The sequence below is a fragment of the Coregonus lavaretus genome (assembly GCF_964263955.1).
Source record: "Coregonus lavaretus genome assembly, contig: HAP1_SCAFFOLD_390, whole genome shotgun sequence".
NCBI lineage: Eukaryota > Metazoa > Chordata > Actinopteri > Salmoniformes > Salmonidae > Coregonus > Coregonus lavaretus.
The window spans coordinates 322,101-341,366 of record NW_028163054.1 but is presented as its reverse complement, the minus strand read 5'-3'; the positions used below and the strand labels follow the sequence as shown (position 1 = coordinate 341,366).

At 43.2% G+C, this 19,266-nt stretch overlaps 1 pseudogene across 1 annotated transcript in view; it reads left to right on the top strand.

The window, feature by feature from the left end:
* Positions 1-8,942: 8,942 nt before the first annotated feature.
* The window catches only part of LOC311118536, a 33,657-nt pseudogene continuing 23,333 nt past the window's right edge, over positions 8,943-19,266 (top strand). The window contains exons 1-2 of the transcript in view: positions 8,943-9,059; positions 9,757-10,186. The product of the transcript in view is annotated as an uncharacterized misc_RNA (transcript). The remainder of the gene's footprint in view (positions 9,060-9,756; positions 10,187-19,266) is intronic.

Genomic DNA, 19,266 nt, shown 5'->3' with positions numbered 1-19,266 from the left:
CGCTATATATTTTTTGGGTAAATATATAGCCTATTATTACTGTGTCTGTAATGTTGGTGCTGTGTAGTCTGATCCTGTAATGTTGGTGCTCTGTAGTCTGATCCTGTAATGTTGGTGCTCTGTAGTCTGATCCTGTAATGTTGGTGCTCTGTGGTCTGAACCTGTAATGTTGGTGCTCTGTAGTTGAACCTGTAATGTTGGTGCTCTGTAGTCTGAACCTGTAATGTTGGTGCTCTGTAGTCTGATCCTGTAATGTTGGTGCTCTGTAGTTGAACCTGTAATGTTGGTACTCTGTAGTTGAACCTGTAATGTTGGTGCTCTGTAGTCTGATCCTGTAATGTTGGTGCTCTGTAGTTGAACCTGTAATGTTGGTGCTCTGTAGTCTGATCCTGTAATGTTGGTGCTCTGTAGTCTGATCCTGTAATGTTGGTGCTCTGTAGTTGAACCTGTAATGTTGGTGCTCTGTAGTTGAACATGTAATGTTGGTGCTCTGTAGTTGAACCTGTAATGTTGGTGCTCTGTAGTCTGAACCAGTAATGTTGGTGCTCTGTAGTCTGATCCTGTAATGTTGGTGCTCTGTAGTTGAACCTGTAATGTTGGTGATCTGTAGTCTGATCCTGTAATGTTGGTGCTCTGTAGTCTGATCCTGTAATGTTGGTGCTCTGTAGTCTGAACCTGTAATGTTGGTGCTCTGTAGTCTGAACCTGTAATGTTGGTGCTCTGTAGTCTGATCCTGTAATGTTGGTGCTCTGTAGTCTGATCCTGTAATGTTGGTGCTCTGTAGTCTGAACTTGTAATGTTGGTGCTCTGTAGTCTGAACCTGTAATGTTGGTGCTCTGTAGTCTGACCCTGTAATGTTGGTGATCTGTAGTCTGATCCTGTAATGTTGGTGCTCTGTAGTCTGATCCTGTAATGTTGGTGCTCTGTAGTCTGAACCTGTAATGTTGGTGCTCTGTAGTCTGAACCTGTAATGTTGGTGCTCTGTAGTCTGATCCTGTAATGTTGGTGCTCTGTAGTTTGATTCTGTAATGTTGGTGCTCTGTAGTCTGAACCTGTAATGTTGGTGCTCTGTAGTCTGAACCTGTAATGTTGGTGCTCTGTAGTCTGACCCTGTAATGTTGGTGCTCTGTAGTCTGATCCTGTAATGTTGGTGCTCTGTAGTCTGATCCTGTAATGTTGGTGCTCTGTAGTCTGATCCTGTAATGTTGGTGCTCTGTAGTTGAACCTGTAATGTTGGTGCTCTGTAGTCTGATCCTGTAATGTTGGTGCTCTGTAGTATGAACCTGTAAAGTTGGTGCTCTGTAGTTGAACCTGTAATGTTGGTGCTCTGTAGTCTGAACCTGTAATGTTGGTGCTCTGTAGTCTGATCCTGTAATGTTGGTGCTCTGTAGGCTGAACCTGTAATGTTGGTGCTCTGTAGTCTGAACCTGTAATGTTGGTGCTCTTTAGTCTGATCCTGTAATGTTGGTGCTCTGTAGTTGAACCTGTAATGTTGGTGCTCTGTAGTCTGATCCTTTAATGTTGGTGCTCTGTAGTCTGAACCTGTATTGTTGGTGCTCTGTAGTCTGATCCTGTAATGTTGGTGCTCTGTAGTCTGAACCTGTAATGTTGGTGCTCTGTAGTTGAACCTGTAATGTTGGTGCTCTGTAGTCTGATCCTGTAATGTTGGTGCTCTGTAGTTTGATCCTGTAATGTTGGTGCTCTGTAGTTGAACCTGTAATGTTGGTGCTCTGTAGTCTGAACCTGTAATGTTGGTGCTCTGTAGTCTGATCCTGTAATGTTGGTGCTCTGTAGTCTGATCCTGTAATGTTGGTGCTCTGTAGTTGAACCTGTAATGTTGGTGCTCTGTAGTCTGATACTGTAATGTTGGTGCTCTGTAGTCTGAACCTGTAATGTTGGTGCTCTGTAGTCTGATCCTGTAATGTTGGTGCTCTGTAGTCTGATCCTGTAATGTTGGTGCTCTGTAGTTGAACCTGTAATATTGGTGCTCTGTAGTTGAACCTGTAATGTTGGTGCTCTTTAGGCTGATCCTGTAATGTTGGTGCGCTGTAGTCTGATCCTGTAATGTTGGTGCTCTGTAGTCTGAACCTGTAATGTTGGTTTTCTGTAGTCTGAACCTGTAATGTTGGTGCCCTGTAGTCTGATCCTGTAATGTTGGTGCTCTGTAGTTTGAACCTGTAATGTTGGTGCTCTGTAGTCTGAACCTGTAATGTTGGTGCTCTGTAGTCTGATCCTGTAATGTTGGTGCTCTGTAGTCTGATCCTGTAATGTTGGTGCTCTGTAGTTGATCCTGTAATGTTGGTGCTCTGTAATCTGATCCTGTAATGATGGTGCTCTGTAGTCTGATCCTGTAATGTTGGTGCTCTGTATTTCAACCTGCAATGTTGGTGCTCTGTAGTTGAACCTGTAATGTTGGTGCTCTGTAGTTGAACCTGTAATGTTGGTGCTCTGTAGTCTGAACCTGTAATGTTTATTGCTCTGTAGTCTGATCCTGTAATGTTGGTGCTCTGTAGTTTGAACCTGTAATGTTGGTGCTCTGTAGTCTGAACCTGTAATGTTGGTGCTCTGTAGTCTGATCCTGTAATGTTGGTGCTCTGTAGTTGAAACTGTAATGTTGGTGCTCTGTAGTCTGATCCTGTAATGTTGGTGCTCTGTAGTGTGAACCTGTAATGTTGGTGCTCTGTAGTCTGAACCTGTAATGTTGGTGCTCTGTAGTCTGATCCTGTAATATTGGTGCTCTGTAGTTGAACCTCTAATGTTGGTGCTCTGTAGTCTGATCCTGTAATGTTGGTGCTCTGTAATCTGATCCTGTAATGTTGGTGCTCTGTAGTCTGATCCTGTAATGTTGGTGCTCTGTAGTTGAACCTGTAATGTTGGTGCTCTGTAGTCTGATCCTGTAATGTTGGTGCTCTGTAGTCTGATCCTGTAATGTTGGTGCTCTGTAGTTGAACCTGTAATGTTGGTGCTCTGTAGTCTGATCCTGTAATGTTGGTGCTCTGTAGTCTGAACCTGTAATGTTGGTGCTCTGTAGTCTGATCCTGTAATGTTGGTGCTCTGTAGTTGAACCTGTAATGTTGGTACTCTGTAGTTGAACCTGTAATGTTGGTGCTCTGTAGTCTGATCCTGTAATGTTGGTGCTCTGTAGTTGAACCTGTAATGTTGGTGCTCTGTAGTCTGATCCTGTAATGTTGGTGCTCTGTAGTCTGATCCTGTAATGTTGGTGCTCTGTAGTTGAACCTGTAATGTTGGTGCTCTGTAGTTGAACCTGTAATGTTGGTGCTCTGTAGTTGAACCTGTAATGTTGGTGCTCTGTAGTCTGAACCAGTAATGTTGGTGCTCTGTAGTCTGATCCTGTAATGTTGGTGCTCTGTAGTTGAACCTGTAATGTTGGTGATCTGTAGTCTGATCCTGTAATGTTGGTGCTCTGTAGTCTGATCCTGTAATGTTGGTGCTCTGTAGTCTGAACCTGTAATGTTGGTGCTCTGTAGTCTGAACCTGTAATGTTGGTGCTCTGTAGTCTGATCCTGTAATGTTGGTGCTCTGTAGTCTGATCCTGTAATGTTGGTGCTCTGTAGTCTGAACTTGTAATGTTGGTGCTCTGTAGTCTGAACCTGTAATGTTGGTGCTCTGTAGTCTGACCCTGTAATGTTGGTGATCTGTAGTCTGATCCTGTAATGTTGGTGCTCTGTAGTCTGATCCTGTAATGTTGGTGCTCTGTAGTCTGAACCTGTAATGTTGGTGCTCTGTAGTCTGAACCTGTAATGTTGGTGCTCTGTAGTCTGATCCTGTAATGTTGGTGCTCTGTAGTTTGATCCTGTAATGTTGGTGCTCTGTAGTCTGAACCTGTAATGTTGGTGCTCTGTAGTCTGAACCTGTAATGTTGGTGCTCTGTAGTTGAACCTGTAATGTTGGTGCTCTGTAGTCTGAACCTGTAATGTTGGTGCTCTGTAGTCTGATCCTGTAATGTTGGTGCTCTGTAGGCTGAACCTGTAATGTTGGTGCTCTGTAGTCTGAACCTGTAATGTTGGTGCTCTTTAGTCTGATCCTGTAATGTTGGTGCTCTGTAGTTGAACCTGTAATGTTGGTGCTCTGTAGTCTGATCCTTTAATGTTGGTGCTCTGTAGTCTGAACCTGTATTGTTGGTGCTCTGTAGTCTGATCCTGTAATGTTGGTGCTCTGTAGTCTGAACCTGTAATGTTGGTGCTCTGTAGTTGAACCTGTAATGTTGGTGCTCTGTAGTCTGATCCTGTAATGTTGGTGCTCTGTAGTTTGATCCTGTAATGTTGGTGCTCTGTAGTTGAACCTGTAATGTTGGTGCTCTGTAGTCTGAACCTGTAATGTTGGTGCTCTGTAGTCTGATCCTGTAATGTTGGTGCTCTGTAGTCTGATCCTGTAATGTTGGTGCTCTGTAGTTGAACCTGTAATGTTGGTGCTCTGTAGTCTGATACTGTAATGTTGGTGCTCTGTAGTCTGAACCTGTAATGTTGGTGCTCTGTAGTCTGATCCTGTAATGTTGGTGCTCTGTAGTCTGATCCTGTAATGTTGGTGCTCTGTAGTTGAACCTGTAATATTGGTGCTCTGTAGTTGAACCTGTAATGTTGGTGCTCTTTAGGCTGATCCTGTAATGTTGGTGCGCTGTAGTCTGATCCTGTAATGTTGGTGCTCTGTAGTCTGAACCTGTAATGTTGGTTTTCTGTAGTCTGAACCTGTAATGTTGGTGCCCTGTAGTCTGATCCTGTAATGTTGGTGCTCTGTAGTTTGAACCTGTAATGTTGGTGCTCTGTAGTCTGAACCTGTAATGTTGGTGCTCTGTAGTCTGATCCTGTAATGTTGGTGCTCTGTAGTCTGATCCTGTAATGTTGGTGCTCTGTAGTTGATCCTGTAATGTTGGTGCTCTGTAATCTGATCCTGTAATGATGGTGCTCTGTAGTCTGATCCTGTAATGTTGGTGCTCTGTATTTCAACCTGCAATGTTGGTGCTCTGTAGTTGAACCTGTAATGTTGGTGCTCTGTAGTTGAACCTGTAATGTTGGTGCTCTGTAGTCTGAACCTGTAATGTTTATTGCTCTGTAGTCTGATCCTGTAATGTTGGTGCTCTGTAGTTTGAACCTGTAATGTTGGTGCTCTGTAGTCTGAACCTGTAATGTTGGTGCTCTGTAGTTGAACCTGTAATGTTGGTGCTCTGTAGTCTGATCCTGTAATGTTGGTGCTCTGTAGTGTGAACCTGTAATGTTGGTGCTCTGTAGTCTGAACCTGTAATGTTGGTGCTCTGTAGTCTGATCCTGTAATATTGGTGCTCTGTAGTTGAACCTCTAATGTTGGTGCTCTGTAGTCTGATCCTGTAATGTTGGTGCTCTGTAATCTGATCCTGTAATGTTGGTGCTCTGTAGTCTGATCCTGTAATGTTGGTGCTCTGTAGTTGAACCTGTAATGTCGGTGCTCTGTAGTCTGATCCTGTAATGTTGGTGCTCTGTAGTCTGATCCTGTAATGTTGGTGCTCTGTAGTTGAACCTGTAATGTTGGTGCTCTGTAGTCTGATCCTGTAATGTTGGTGCTCTGTAGTTGAACCTGTAATGTTGGTTTTCTGTAGTCTGAACCTGTAATGTTGGTGCTCTGTAGTCTGATCCTGTAATGTTGGTGCTCTGTAGTGTGAACCTGTAATGTTGGTGCTCTGTAGTCTGATCCTGTAATGTTGGTGCTCTGTAGTTGAACCTGTAATGTTGGTGCTCTGTAGTCTGATCCTGTAATGTTGGTGCTCTGTAATCTGATCCTTTAATGTTGGTGCTCTGTAGTCTGATCCTGTAATGTTGGTGCTCTGTAGTTGAACCTGTAATGTTGGTGCTCTGTAGTCTGATCCTGTAATGTTGGTGCTCTGTAGTCTGATCCTGTAATGTTGGTGCTCTGTAGTTGAACCTGTAATGTTGGTGCTCTGTAGTCTGATCCTGTAATGTTGGTGCTCTGTAGTTGAACCTGTAATGTTGGTTTTCTGTAGTCTGAACCTGTAATGTTGGTGCTCTGTAGTCTGATCCTGTAATGTTGGTGCTCTGTAGTGTGAACCTGTAATGTTGGTGCTCTGTAGTCTGATCCTGTAATGTTGGTGCTCTGTAGTCTGAACCTGTAATGTTGGTGCTCTGTAGTCTGAACCTGTAATGTTGGTGCTCTGTAGTCTGATCCTGTAATGTTGGTGCTCTGTAGTCTGATCCTGTAATGTTGGTGCTCTGTAGTTGATCCTGTAATGTTGGTGCTCTGTAATCTGATCCTGTAATGTTGGTGCTCTGTAGTCTGATCCTGTAATGTTGGTGCTCTGTAGTCTGAACCTAAGTATTACATGGCTGGGGAAACTTGTGAGAGCAGGCTGTTTAATTACATAGGTGAAATATGTTCATCATAATTAACAATCTTATCAAAACCTAATTAAAACTGACACCATGTCTACTGTACGAAAAACTAATTTTCCCAAAATGCGTCTCTGCCGTACACGTAGGTAAGAAGCGCAAAAGCCCCAAAACCACGGGTTGCCCTAGGCATTTTGGGAAATTAGAATACACCAAAGCTTTGTGTTTACTATTCTACATTATATAATACTACAGACTGTATAAGGTTTTTTTTAGGAATATTCTCGTATCCTTTTGTGTTTCTGAAAATATATTTTATGACTCAAAACAATTCTAATGGTTGTTTAACATGCTTGTTCAACTTGCACACAATCACAAATAAACAGTCGATTCAGGTTGTAATCAAATGCTGCTAGAAAGCTAACTGATAGATAAGAACATTCCTGTTCGATAATACGATTATATAGAAGTTATGAGCAAGCGCGAAGGTCATCAAATTAATTCTTAACAATATGTATGAAGTGTAAATGAGCTATGATCGGGATTTGATCTACGTTAAATTCACATAGCTAGCTCGCTTATCGTTTTTGTTCCATAAAGTCGACACTTGCTATATTGCCAAATATAACATGAATCTTTCATCTGTAATCTCCCTGTCTCTCTCGGGTGAAGGGTGTCCTCGGAGGAGGAAGGTTGATGAAACTCAGAAAACAAATGACCGCGACACAGGAGCTAACCTGACCTCAGCCGTGATAGCTGCATTCAAAGGTAGCTATTAGATCACTTTTTGTCATACCTTGGGCTGCACTGATTGATGTGAGAAATAATTTAGATTCAGCCCAGAGTTCACTCCTCCTCTCGTCTTGCTGTATACTTTACCTTTAAATGTTCTTCATGATAACATTGTAGTTGTGTGTAGGTAGAGAAAGAGATGCAGCCTACTAATCAGATATTTCTACCATGTTCCAGCAGGAGCTAGACACCAAGCATGAGCGCCTGGTCAAACTCAGCCGAGACATCACCGTTGAAAGCAAGAGGACAATCTTTCTACTGCACAGAGTCACCAGGTAAATTGTCTGAACTACAATAATGACCTATCCCAGGGGTTACCAAACTGGGGTCTGCCAGGTTCCTTAGGGGGTAAAAAGAAAAAGTCTGTATAAGAGAAATGTAATCTCATACCAATAGTCAGTCACTCCATACTGTTTGAAATCAAATGCAGTGTTAAATATCATCTAGGTTAGCCAAATCAGTTCATTTTTCTAAGCAATTTTTGTTTTTTTGTTGATGCTTTGATTAAATGTCATGTCCATCTCATAATAACCTACAGTTGAAGTCGGAAGTTTAGGTTGGAGTCAATAAAACTTGTTTTTCAACCACTCCACAAATGTCTTGTTAACAAACTATAGTTTTGCAAGTCGGTTAGGACATCTACTTTGTGCATGATACAAGTAATTTTTCCAACAATTGTTTACAGACAGATTATTTCACTTATAATTCACTGTATCACAATTCCAGTGGGTCAGAAGTTTACATACACTAAGTTGACTGTGCCTTTAAACAGTCCTCTCAGCTCGTTGCAACGGGCTTCCCTCAACGTTTCCTTCAGGTTCATTTCCCCTCTCAGCTCATTCCAACGGGCTTCCCTCAACGTTTCCTTCAGGTTCATTTCCCCTCTCAGCTCGTTGCAACGGGCTTCCCTCAACGTTTCCTTCAGGTTCATTTCCCCTCTCAGCTCGTTCCAACGGGCTTCCCTCAACGTTTCCTTCAGGTTCATTTCCCCTCTCAGCTCGTTCCAATGGGCTTCCCTCTACGTTTCCTTCAGGTTAATTTCCCCTCTCAGCTCGTTGCAACGGGCTTCCCTCAACGTTTCCTTCAGGTTCATTTCCCCTCTCAGCTCGTTCCAACGGGCTTCCCTCAACGTTTCCTTCAGGTTCATTTCCCCTCTCAGCTCGTTCCAACGGGCTTCCCTCAACGTTTCCTTCAGGTTCATTTCCCCTCTCAGCTCGTTCCAACGGGCTTCCCTCAACGTTTCCTTCAGGTTCATTTCCCCTCTCAGCTCGTTCCAACGGGCTTCCCTCAACGTTTCCTTCAGGTTCATTTCCCCTCTCAGCTCGTTCCAATGGGCTTCCCTCTACGTTTCCTTCAGGTTAATTTCCCCTCTCAGCTCGTTGCAACGGGCTTCCCTCAACGTTTCCTTCAGGTTCATTTCCCCTCTCAGCTCGTTCCAACGGGCTTCCCTCAACGTTTCCTTCAGGTTCATTTCCCCTCTCAGCTCGTTCCAACGGGCTTCCCTCAACGTTTCCTTCAGGTTAATTTCCCCTCTCAGCTTGTTCCAACGGGCTTCCCTCAACGTTTCCTTCAGGTTCATTTCCCCTCTCAGCTCGTTCCAACGGGCTTCCCTCTACGTTTCCTTCAGGTATTGTTTTATCATATTCATCATGTGGTCCTCTGTAGCTCAGCTGGTAGAGCATGGCGCTTGTAACGCCAAGGTAGTGGGTTCGATCCCCGGGACCACCCATACACAAAAATGTATGCACGCATGACTGTAAGTCGCTTTGGATAAAAGCGTCTGCTAAATGGCATATTATTATTATTATTATTATCATGTCATTCCTCTGTGTGGAGGCTGTGTCGTTCCATCACTTCATCAGACATTGTACTCTCATCAGCCTGGAGGAGATGAACACCAAGCTGGTCTTCATCAAGGAGCCTGAGGCCAAGGTATAAACATGTGTTACAAAAAAGGTGGATTGGATCGTCAAGGGGGAATGTGTCATATTTGACAATTCTTGATATTACCTGACATTTATATCAGAAAAAAGCACATTGAGTAACATTGCACTGAGTGAATAGACATGGAAGAACCATAAACAATATAATGAATCATAGTATGTTAGCTGCATACCGATAACCTGATACAGTGTCTGGATATGGTTGACCAAGCACATTACTGCCAACGGTCAACCCGGATTTAGCATCTACTTGTGCTAAGTCATTGTAGATAATGATAGATCTATGACTAATGTCCTTCTGGTGGAGATAATGATAGCTCTGTGACTAATGTCCTTCTGGTGGAGATAATGATAGCTCTGTGACTAATGTCCTGGTGGAGATAATGATAGCTCTGTGACTACTGTCCTTCTGGTGGAGATAATGATAGCTCTGTGACTAATGTCCTTCTGGTGGAGATAATGATAGCTCTGTGACTACTGTCCTTCTGGTGGAGATAATGATAGCTCTGTGACTAATGTACTTCTTGTGGAGATAATGATAGCTCTGTGACTAATGTCCTTCTGTTGGACATAGATTAATCATTTTAAAGGATGAGGAAGGATGATGACCTGCCAATGTTGTTGTTGGTCGCATCATGAGCTGTGTTTTCTACAGCACTTACCCCTCATCTGTTCTGATTGTCCAGAGTCCCACCATCTCTCCCCCCAGAGCTGCACCTGGGGGACACTTCACCCCAGAGCTGCACCTGGGGGACACTTCACCCCAGAGCTGCACCTGGGGGACACTCCACCCCAGAGCTGCACCTGGGGGACACTCCACCCCAGAGCTGCACCTGGGGGACACTTCACCCCAGAGCTGCACCTGGGGGACACTTCACCCCAGAGCTGCACCTGGGGGACACTCCACCCCAGAGCTGCACCTGGGGGACACTTCACCCCAGAGCTGCACCTGGGGGACACTTCACCCCAGAGCTGCACCTGGGGGACACTTCACCCCAGAGCTGCACCTGGGGGACACTTCACCCCAGAGCTGCACCTGGGGGACACTTCACCCCAGAGCTGCACCTGGGGGACACTTCACCCCAGAGACTCATCATGCAGTCAGGGCCACGTTCAGTAGGCAGATTGTTGTGGAACGTTGCAGATAGAAGTGTATAAAGATCCCTTATTCTAGATGTTGGAGGCATGTTTGTTCTACATAGTACATTTATATCTGAACATTCCACAACATTATACCCTGCTGTGTTCTGACTTCTGAGTTCTGTACCTCAGTTTGACCTTGTGGTGACCATCTGATGTTGGTCTAGATGATGTGTTTTTATGGCATTTAATGTCAACTGTCTCTCTGCCGAGTCCCCAACAACCGGATGTTCTGGTTTTCAGGGGAAATGGAAAGAGAGCCTGTGACGAGACTTCCTCTTTTGGACGTTAACAAGGAGACACTCCATCTGAACTCCTCCTCCACATTTACTGGATTGGTTGAACAGTGCAGAAGAGACCAGTATGTAGGGGATCTAGTTTCAGACCAGTATGTAGGGGATCTAGTTTCAGACCAGTATGTAGGGGATCTAGTTTCAGACCAGTATGTAGGGGATCTAGTTTCAGACCAGTATGTAGGGGGATCTAGTTTCAGACCAGTATGTAAGTATCTAAGGTAGACTTTACGTCTGTGTGATCTAAGGTAGACTTTACGTCTGTGTGATCTAAGGTAGACTTTACGTCTGTGTGATCTAAGGTAGACTTTACGTCTGTCTGTGATCTAAGGTAGACTTTACGTCTGTCTGTGATCTAAGGTAGACTTTACGTCTGTGTGATCTAAGGTAGACTTTACGTCTGTGTGATCTAAGGTAGACTTTACGTCTGTCTGTGATCTAAGGTAGACTTTACGTCTGTCTGTGATCTAAGGTAGACTTTACGTCTGTCTGTGATCTAAGGTAGACTTTACGTCTGTGTGATCTAAGGTAGACTTTACGTCTGTCTGTGATCTAAGGTAGACTTTACGTCTGTCTGTGAAATAAGGTAGACTTTACGTCTGTCTGTGATCTAAGGTAGACTTTACGTCTGTGTGATCCAAGGTAGACTTTACGTCTGTCTGTGATCTAAGGTAGACTTTACGTCTGTGTGATCTAAGGTAGACTTTACGTCTGTGTGATCTAAGGTAGACTTTACGTCTGTCTGTGATTTACATTTTACATTTTAGTCATTTAGCAGACGCTCTTATCCAGAGCGACTTACAGTTAGTGAATGCATACATTTATTATTATTTTTTCATACTGAACCCACATCCCTGCCGGCCAAACCCTCCCCTACCTTGGACGACGCTCTGTCTGTCATCTAAGGTAGACTTTACGTCTGTGTGATCTAAGGTAGGCTTTACGTCTGTCTGTGATCTAAGGTAGACTTTACGTCTGTCTGTGATCTAAGGTAGACTTTACGTCTGTGTTATCTAAGGTAGACTTTACGTCTGTGTTATCTAAGGTAGACTTTACGTCTGTGTTATCTAAGGTAGACTTTACGTCTGTGTTATCTAAGGTAGACTTTACGTCTGTGTGATCTAAGGTAGACTTTACGTCTGTGTGATCTAAGGTAGACTTTACGTCTGTGTGATCTAAGGTAGACTTTACGTCTGTGTTATCTAAGGTAGAGCCATTGGTTTAATATATCCCTAATGACACCCTATTCTAAACATAGTGCAATACTTTTGACCTGAACCTTATGGGATGCAGTGGTTGCTCGGGGAGACATGTGACCTGTGTACTAGTGGCGCAGTGGTCTAAGGCACTGCATCGCAGTGCTAGCTGTGCCACTAGAGATCCTGGTTCGAATCCAGGCTCTGTCGTGGCCGGCCGCGACCGGGAGACCCATGGGGCGGCGCACAATTGGCCCAGCGTCGTCCAGGGTAGGGGAGGGAATGGCCGGCAGCGATGTAGCTCAGTTGGTAGAGCATGGCGTTTGCAACGCCAGGGTTGTGGGTTCGATTCTCACGGGGGGTCAGTATGAAAAAATATAAAATAATGTATGCACTAACTAACTGTAAGTCGCTCTGGATAAGAGCGTCTGCTAAATGACAAAAATGTAAATGTACTAGGGTTTAATAGCAGGAACTGGGTGACCGAGATTTCCTGGCCGAACTCACTCCCATTTCCTGGGATAAATAACTGAGAAACCAGTAAGTTAGGATAATTATTTATATGAACAGCATGACGTGAAATGGAACCGTTAAATTATTAGCAATGTCTTAATCTGGCTTCTCTACGGCCTTCCCTCTACTATCTGCTTGATCAGCCGTCAACGCTCAGGTGATGAAGATTTTTATTTTCCTGTCAAATCGGCAGTTGGCAACACGTCCCTTACGGGATTAATTGACACAAACATTACAATAATTCACTGTGTTAATTCTTCTTCCGGTGTTCTCTGCATTGCTCATCGCATAAAGAGTGAACAGGTTTAAGATAAAAGTCAATACATAATAGTAAATAAGGTTATCCAAACAATAATGATATCCTTAGAGCAGTAAAATAATATACATACATACATAACATACAGATACATAAATCCAGAAAATGAAACAGAAGGCATTTTAACCCAGTCTGTCACAGAGAGGAGATTCATCTGGGAGACAAGCCTCTACACAATCTATATACACACAGCCTCTACACAATCTATATACACACAGCCTCTACACAATCTATATACACACAGCCTCTACACAATCTATATACACACAGCCTCTACACAATCTATATACACACAGCCTCTACACAATCTATATACACACAGCCTCTACACAATCTATATACACACAGCCTCTACACAATCTATATACACACAGCCTCTACACAATCTATATACACACAGCCTCTACACAATCTATATACACACAGCCTCTACACAATCTATATACACACAGCCTCTACACAATATATATACACACAGCCTCTACACAATCTATATACACACAGCCTCTACACAATCTATATACACACAGCCTCTACACAATCTATATACACACAGCCTCTACACAATCTATATACACACGTACCATTTACCACATAGAAGCTAAATATCTTTATAATTGAATTATAGGTAGTCCTTTTATTCCAGGCTTTTATCTAAATATTCCGCAAACTGAAATACACAATGGACAAAAAAACATGTTATTTTCTCCTCATGGCTCAGCCACATAATGCCAGGGTATATCTGGTGGTCTGTTTCCTCAGCCACATAATGCCAGGGTATATCTCGTGGTCTGTCTCCTCAGCCACATAATGCCAGGGTATTGTCAGGTGTTGAGTGTGGATGCGGTGAGGGAATCAAGCGCAGGAAACACGGTCGTTCGTCAACAGACTTTAGTAAACAAAAAAGCAGCACCAAACAGGCGCACAGCCAACCCAACCCGGAGGCAAAATACAAAGTACGCACAACACACACAGTGCGTAAACTGACGATAGCGCACACAGTGCGGACTCTCGGAAAACAACAATCCTGAGAGTAATACCAGAGAGCAACAGCTTGACAAATAAACAATACCACATAACACCTGCCCCCACACACGAAAACTAAATAGGCAACCAAATCAAACACTAACAAGGGACAGGTGTACAAACAGACAAAACCAAACAAACATGAAACATCGAACGGTGGCAGCTAGTACTCCGGGGACGACGACCGCCGAAGCCTGCCCGAACAAGGAGGAGGAGCAGCCTCGGCCGAAACCGTGACAGGTATATCTGGTGGTCTGTCTCCTCAGCCACATAATGCCAGGGTATATCTGGTGGTCTGTCTCCTCATGGCTCAGCCACATAATGCCAGGGTATATCTGGTGGTCTGTCTCCTCAGCCACATAATGCCAGGGTATATCTGGTGGTCTGTCTCCTCAGCCACATAATGCCAGGGTATATCTGGTGGTCTGTCTCCTCAGCCACATAATGCCAGGGTATATCTGGTGGTCTGTCTCCTCAGCCACATAATGCCAGGGTATATCTGGTGGTCTGTCTCCTCAGCTACATAATGCCAGGGTATATCTGGTGGTCTGTCTCCTCAGCTACATAATGCCAGGGTATATCTGGTGGTCTGTCTCCTCAGCCCCATAATGCCAGGGTATATCTGGTGGTCTGTCTCCTCAGCCCCATAATGCCAGGGTATATCTGGTGGTCTGTCTCCTCAGCCACATAATGCCAGGGTATATCTGGTGGGCTGTCTCCTCAGCCACATAATGCCAGGGTATATCTGGTGGTCTGTCTCCTCAGCCACATAATGCCAGGGTATATCTGGTGGTCTGTCTCCTCAGCTACATAATGCCAGGGTATATCTGGTGGTCTGTCTCCTCAGCCACATAATGCCAGGGTATATCTGGTGGTCTGTCTCCTCAGCCACATAATGCCAGGGTATATCTGGTGGTCTGTCTCCTCAGCCACATAATGCCAGGGTATATCTGGTGGTCTGTCTCCTCAGCCACATAATGCCAGGGTATATCTGGTGGTCTGGCTCCTCAGCCACATAATGCCAGGGTATATCTGGTGGTCTGGCTCCTCAGCCACATAATGCCAGGGTATATCTGGTGGTCTGTCTCCTCAGCCACATAATGCCAGGGTATATCTGGTGGTCTGTCTGGAATCAGACCAAGCGTATATCGTGGTAGAAAGGACAATAGAGGATAAAATGAGTTTCATCCTCTATTTCTTCCAGGTCACAATAGTTACAGTCTTTCCTCTTCCGTTTCACCACAATACCGACCTGTTTCAATACGCAGAGACAATGTCCCTGATCATACCTGTGTACATAGCGATCTCTTGCTTTTAGGTAGGTTATACATAATAATATATCTCTCACACACAGATTCACCCTTAATCAAACAAAAGGTTCTCAATTTGGGTTTCTGATTAATCTCCACCACCCATTTATTTTCATATTGCATCAACAGTTGTTTTTTTTAACAATATACTATGTCTCAATTTAGTTTTCATACAGATGTTCACAGTCAGACTTGGAAAAGGTCAGACTTTTCAGTTGCCCAGGCTCCCCCTATGACTGGTTCAGAGAGACTGGGTTTTGTGGTGAGTAGGAGTTGACCTCAAACTGACCAGCAGACTGACTGGGTCAGAGAGACTGGAGTTTGTGGTGAATAGGAGTTGTCCGTTGTCTGTTTCAACCACATTAACGTGAACTGTGGGGCTTTTATATGACAGTGAAACACAGTTGATTCCAATGCCACCTCCATTCAGGAAACAAGGACATCGTTCTCCTCTCAACAGCACAATGTTTATTTATTTCAGAGATAGAATACAATGGCGGATCTATAGAAATAGAATGACTATGAATCTACCCACTGGGTACACACTGGTTGAATCAACACCCCGTAATTTCAATGAAATTGGAATAGACGTTGAATTGATGTCTGTACCCAGTGGGTAGCCGTTCAGTAAAAGTTATACTGAATTGAAAGCAGTGGTTGTGAGTCTGAACATTGATTCCTCAACAGACCTCTCTCTATGTGGAGATGGATTCCTCTAGACACGGCAGCCGTAGAGCTCTCTGACCAAACCCTTCTCTCGCTCTCTCTAATTCAATATGCTTTAATGGTACGAATAACAAGGTCAATGTTGCCAAAGCAAAGTGATACACACAATCATGACAATGACAGTGACAACAATAGAAATAGTAGCTACAATATTACAAGAATATATCTGAGTATACAAAACATTAGGAACACCTGCTCTTTCCATGACATAGACTGACCAGGTGAACCCAGGTGAAAGCTATGATCCCTTATTGATGTCACCTGTTAAAACAGTTGGAACACATTCCTAATGTTGAGTTGCACCCCCCTTTTGCCCTCAGAATAGCCTCAATTCGTCAGGGCATGGACTCTACAAGGTGTCAGATGTTCCACAGGGATGCTGGCCCATGTTGACTCCAACGCTTCCCACAGCTGTGTCAAGTTGGCTGGATGTCCTTTGGGTGGAGGACCATTCTTGATACACACAGGAAACTGTTGAGCGTGAAAAACCCAGCAGCGTTGCAGTTTTTGACACACTCAAACCGGTGCGCCTGGAACCTACTGCCATACCCTGTTCAAAGGCATTTAAATCTTATCTTGCCAATTCACCATCTGAATGACACACATACACAATCCATGTTTCAATAGTTTTAAGGATAAAAAATCCTTCTTTAACCTGTCTCCTCCCCTTCATCTACACAGATTGAAGTGGATTTAACAGGTGACATCAATAAGGGATTATAGTGTTCACCTGGATTAACCTGGTCAGTCTATGTCATGGAAAGAGCAGGTGTTCATAATGTTTTGTACACTCAGTGTGTATATACATTACATTGGGAAAGTATTCAGACCTCTTGACTTTTTCCACATTACAGCCTTATTCTAAAATTGATTGAATTATTTTTCCTCATCAATCTACAGACAATACCCCATAATGACAAAGCAAAAACAGGTTTTTAGAATTTTTTGCAAATGTATTAAAAAAACAAAACAGAAATACCTTATCTACATAAGTGTGGTCCTCTGTAGCTCAGCTGGTAGAGCACGGCGCTTGAAACGCCAAGGTAGTGGGTTCGATCCCCGGGACCACCCATACACAAAAATGTATGCACGCATGACTGTAAGTCGCTTTGGATAAAAGCGTCTGCTAAATGGCATATTATTATTATTATTATAAGTATTCAGACCCTTTGCTATGAGACTTGAAATTGAGCTCAGGTGCATCCTGTTTCCATTGATCATCCTTGAGATGTTTCTACAACTTGATTGGAGTCCACCTGTGGTAAATTCAATTGATTGGACATGATTTTGAAAGGCACACACCTGTCTATATAAGGTCCCACAGTTGACAGTGCATGTCAGAGCAAAAACCATGAGGTCAGAGGAATTGTCCGTAGAGCTCCGAGACAGGATTGTGTCGAGGCACAGATCTGGGGAAGGGTACCAAAACATTTCTGCAGCATTGAAGGGCCCCCATGAGAAACAACATTCTCTGGTCTGATGAAACCAAGATTGAACTCTTTGGCCTTGAGCGGATCTGCAGAGAAGAATGGGAGAAACTCCTCAAATACAGGTGTTCCAAGCTTGTAGTGTCATACCTTAGAAGACTCAAGGCTATAATCGCTGCCAAAGATGCCTCAACAAAGTACTGAGTCAAGGGTCTGAATACTTATGTAAAAGTAATATTATTATTATTATTATTATTATTATTATTATTATTATTATTCTTCTTCTTCAAAGTGATATATCCATTATTTTTAATAAATGTGAAAAAAATTCTAACAACCTGTTTTTGCTTTGTCATTATGGAATTTTGTGTGTAGATGAGGTAAAAAAAACTATGTAATCAATTTTAGAATAAGGCTGTAACGTAACAAAATGTGGAAAAAGTTACTTCACATTTTGTGTTACAGCCTCTATTAAAAACGGAGCGCTATCAAGATCATTGTTGATCATTGCTAGACAGCCATTTTCAAGTATTGCCATAGATTTTCATGTCGACTTAAGTAAAACCTGTAACTAGGCCACTCAGGAACATTCAATGTAATTTTGGTAACAACTCCAGTGTAGATTTGGCCTTGTGTTTTAGGTTATTGTCCTGCTGAAAGGTGAATTTATCTCCCAGTGTCTGTTGGAAAGCAGACTGGACCAGGTTTTCCTCTGGGATTTTGCCTGTTTAGCTCTATTCCGTTTCTTTTTATCCTAAAAAACTCCCCAGTCCTTAACGATGACAAGCATACCCATAACATGATGCAGCCACCACTATGCTTGGAAATATGAAGAGTGGTACTCAGTGATGTGTTGTGTTGGATTTGCCCCAAACTTACTTTGTATTCAGGACATGAAGTTCATTTCTTTGCCACATTTTTGGCAGTTTTTCTTTAGTGCCTTATTGCAAACAGGATACATGTTTTGGAATATTTTTATTATGTACAGGCTTCCTTCTTTTCACTCAATCATTTAGGTTAGTATTGTGGAGTAACCACTGTCCTCCCGAGTGGCGCAGTGGTCTAAGGTGGTCACTGCTAGCTGTGCCACTAGAGATCCTGGTTCGAATCCAGGCTCTGTCGTAGCCGGCCACGACCGGGAGACCCATGGGGCGGCGCACCATTGGTCCAGGGTAGGGGAGGGAATGGCCGGCAGGGATGTAGAGCATGGCGTTTGCAACGCCAGGGTTGTGGGTTCAATTCCCATGGGGGGCCAGTATAAAAAATAAAATAATGTATGCACTCACTAACTGTAAGTCGCTCTGGATAAGAGCGTCTGCTAAATGACAAAAATGTAATGTTGTAATGTTGATTCATCCTCAATTTTCTCCTATCAAAGCCATTCAACTCTGTAACTGTTTTAAAGTCACCATTGGCCTCATGGAGAAATCCCTGAGCAGTTTCCTTCCTCTACGGCAACTGAGTTAAGAAGGATTCTTGTATCTTTGTAGTGACTGGGTGTATTGATACACCATCCGAAGTGTAATGAATAACTTCAATGTCTGCAGATGTTTATTAAAAATGTTATCTACCAATAGGTGGCCTTCTTTTGCGAGGCATTGGGAAACCTCCCTGGTCTTTGGTTGAATCTGTGTTTGAAATTCACTTCTCGACTGGGAGACCTGACAGATAATTCTATGTGTGGGGTACAGAGATGAGGTAGTCATTCAAAAATCATGTTAACTTATTATGTGACTTTAGCAAATTTTTACTCCTTACAACTTATTTAGGCTTGCCTTAACAAAGGGGTTGAATACTTATTGACTCAAGACATTTCTACAAACATAATTCCACTTTGACATTATGAGGTATTGTGTGTAGGCCAGTGACACAAAATCTCAATTTAATAAATTTTAGATTCAGGCTGTAACACAACAAAATGTGAAAAAAGTCAAGGGGTGTGAATACTTGAGATTGAACTTGTCAATAAAGTCTACTGAATTGAAATTGAGAGATTTTTTTCTTTCATGAATTAGATTCTGAATGTTGACCATTATTTGACAAGGAATGTATTACTCAGCTTTAGGCTAAATCTAATCCAAGCGTTCCACATTTAGTTCTCATTCCATTTGATTCGTGGTAGTTGTGAGTTCCTGTAATGACTGAATTCCATGCTCTGTATTTACTGAAATGCATTTGTACCCAGTGAAAACACCAGTGGAATTCCCCTTAGTTTCCAGGCTGAACATATTGCCTGACACCCTGTGGTC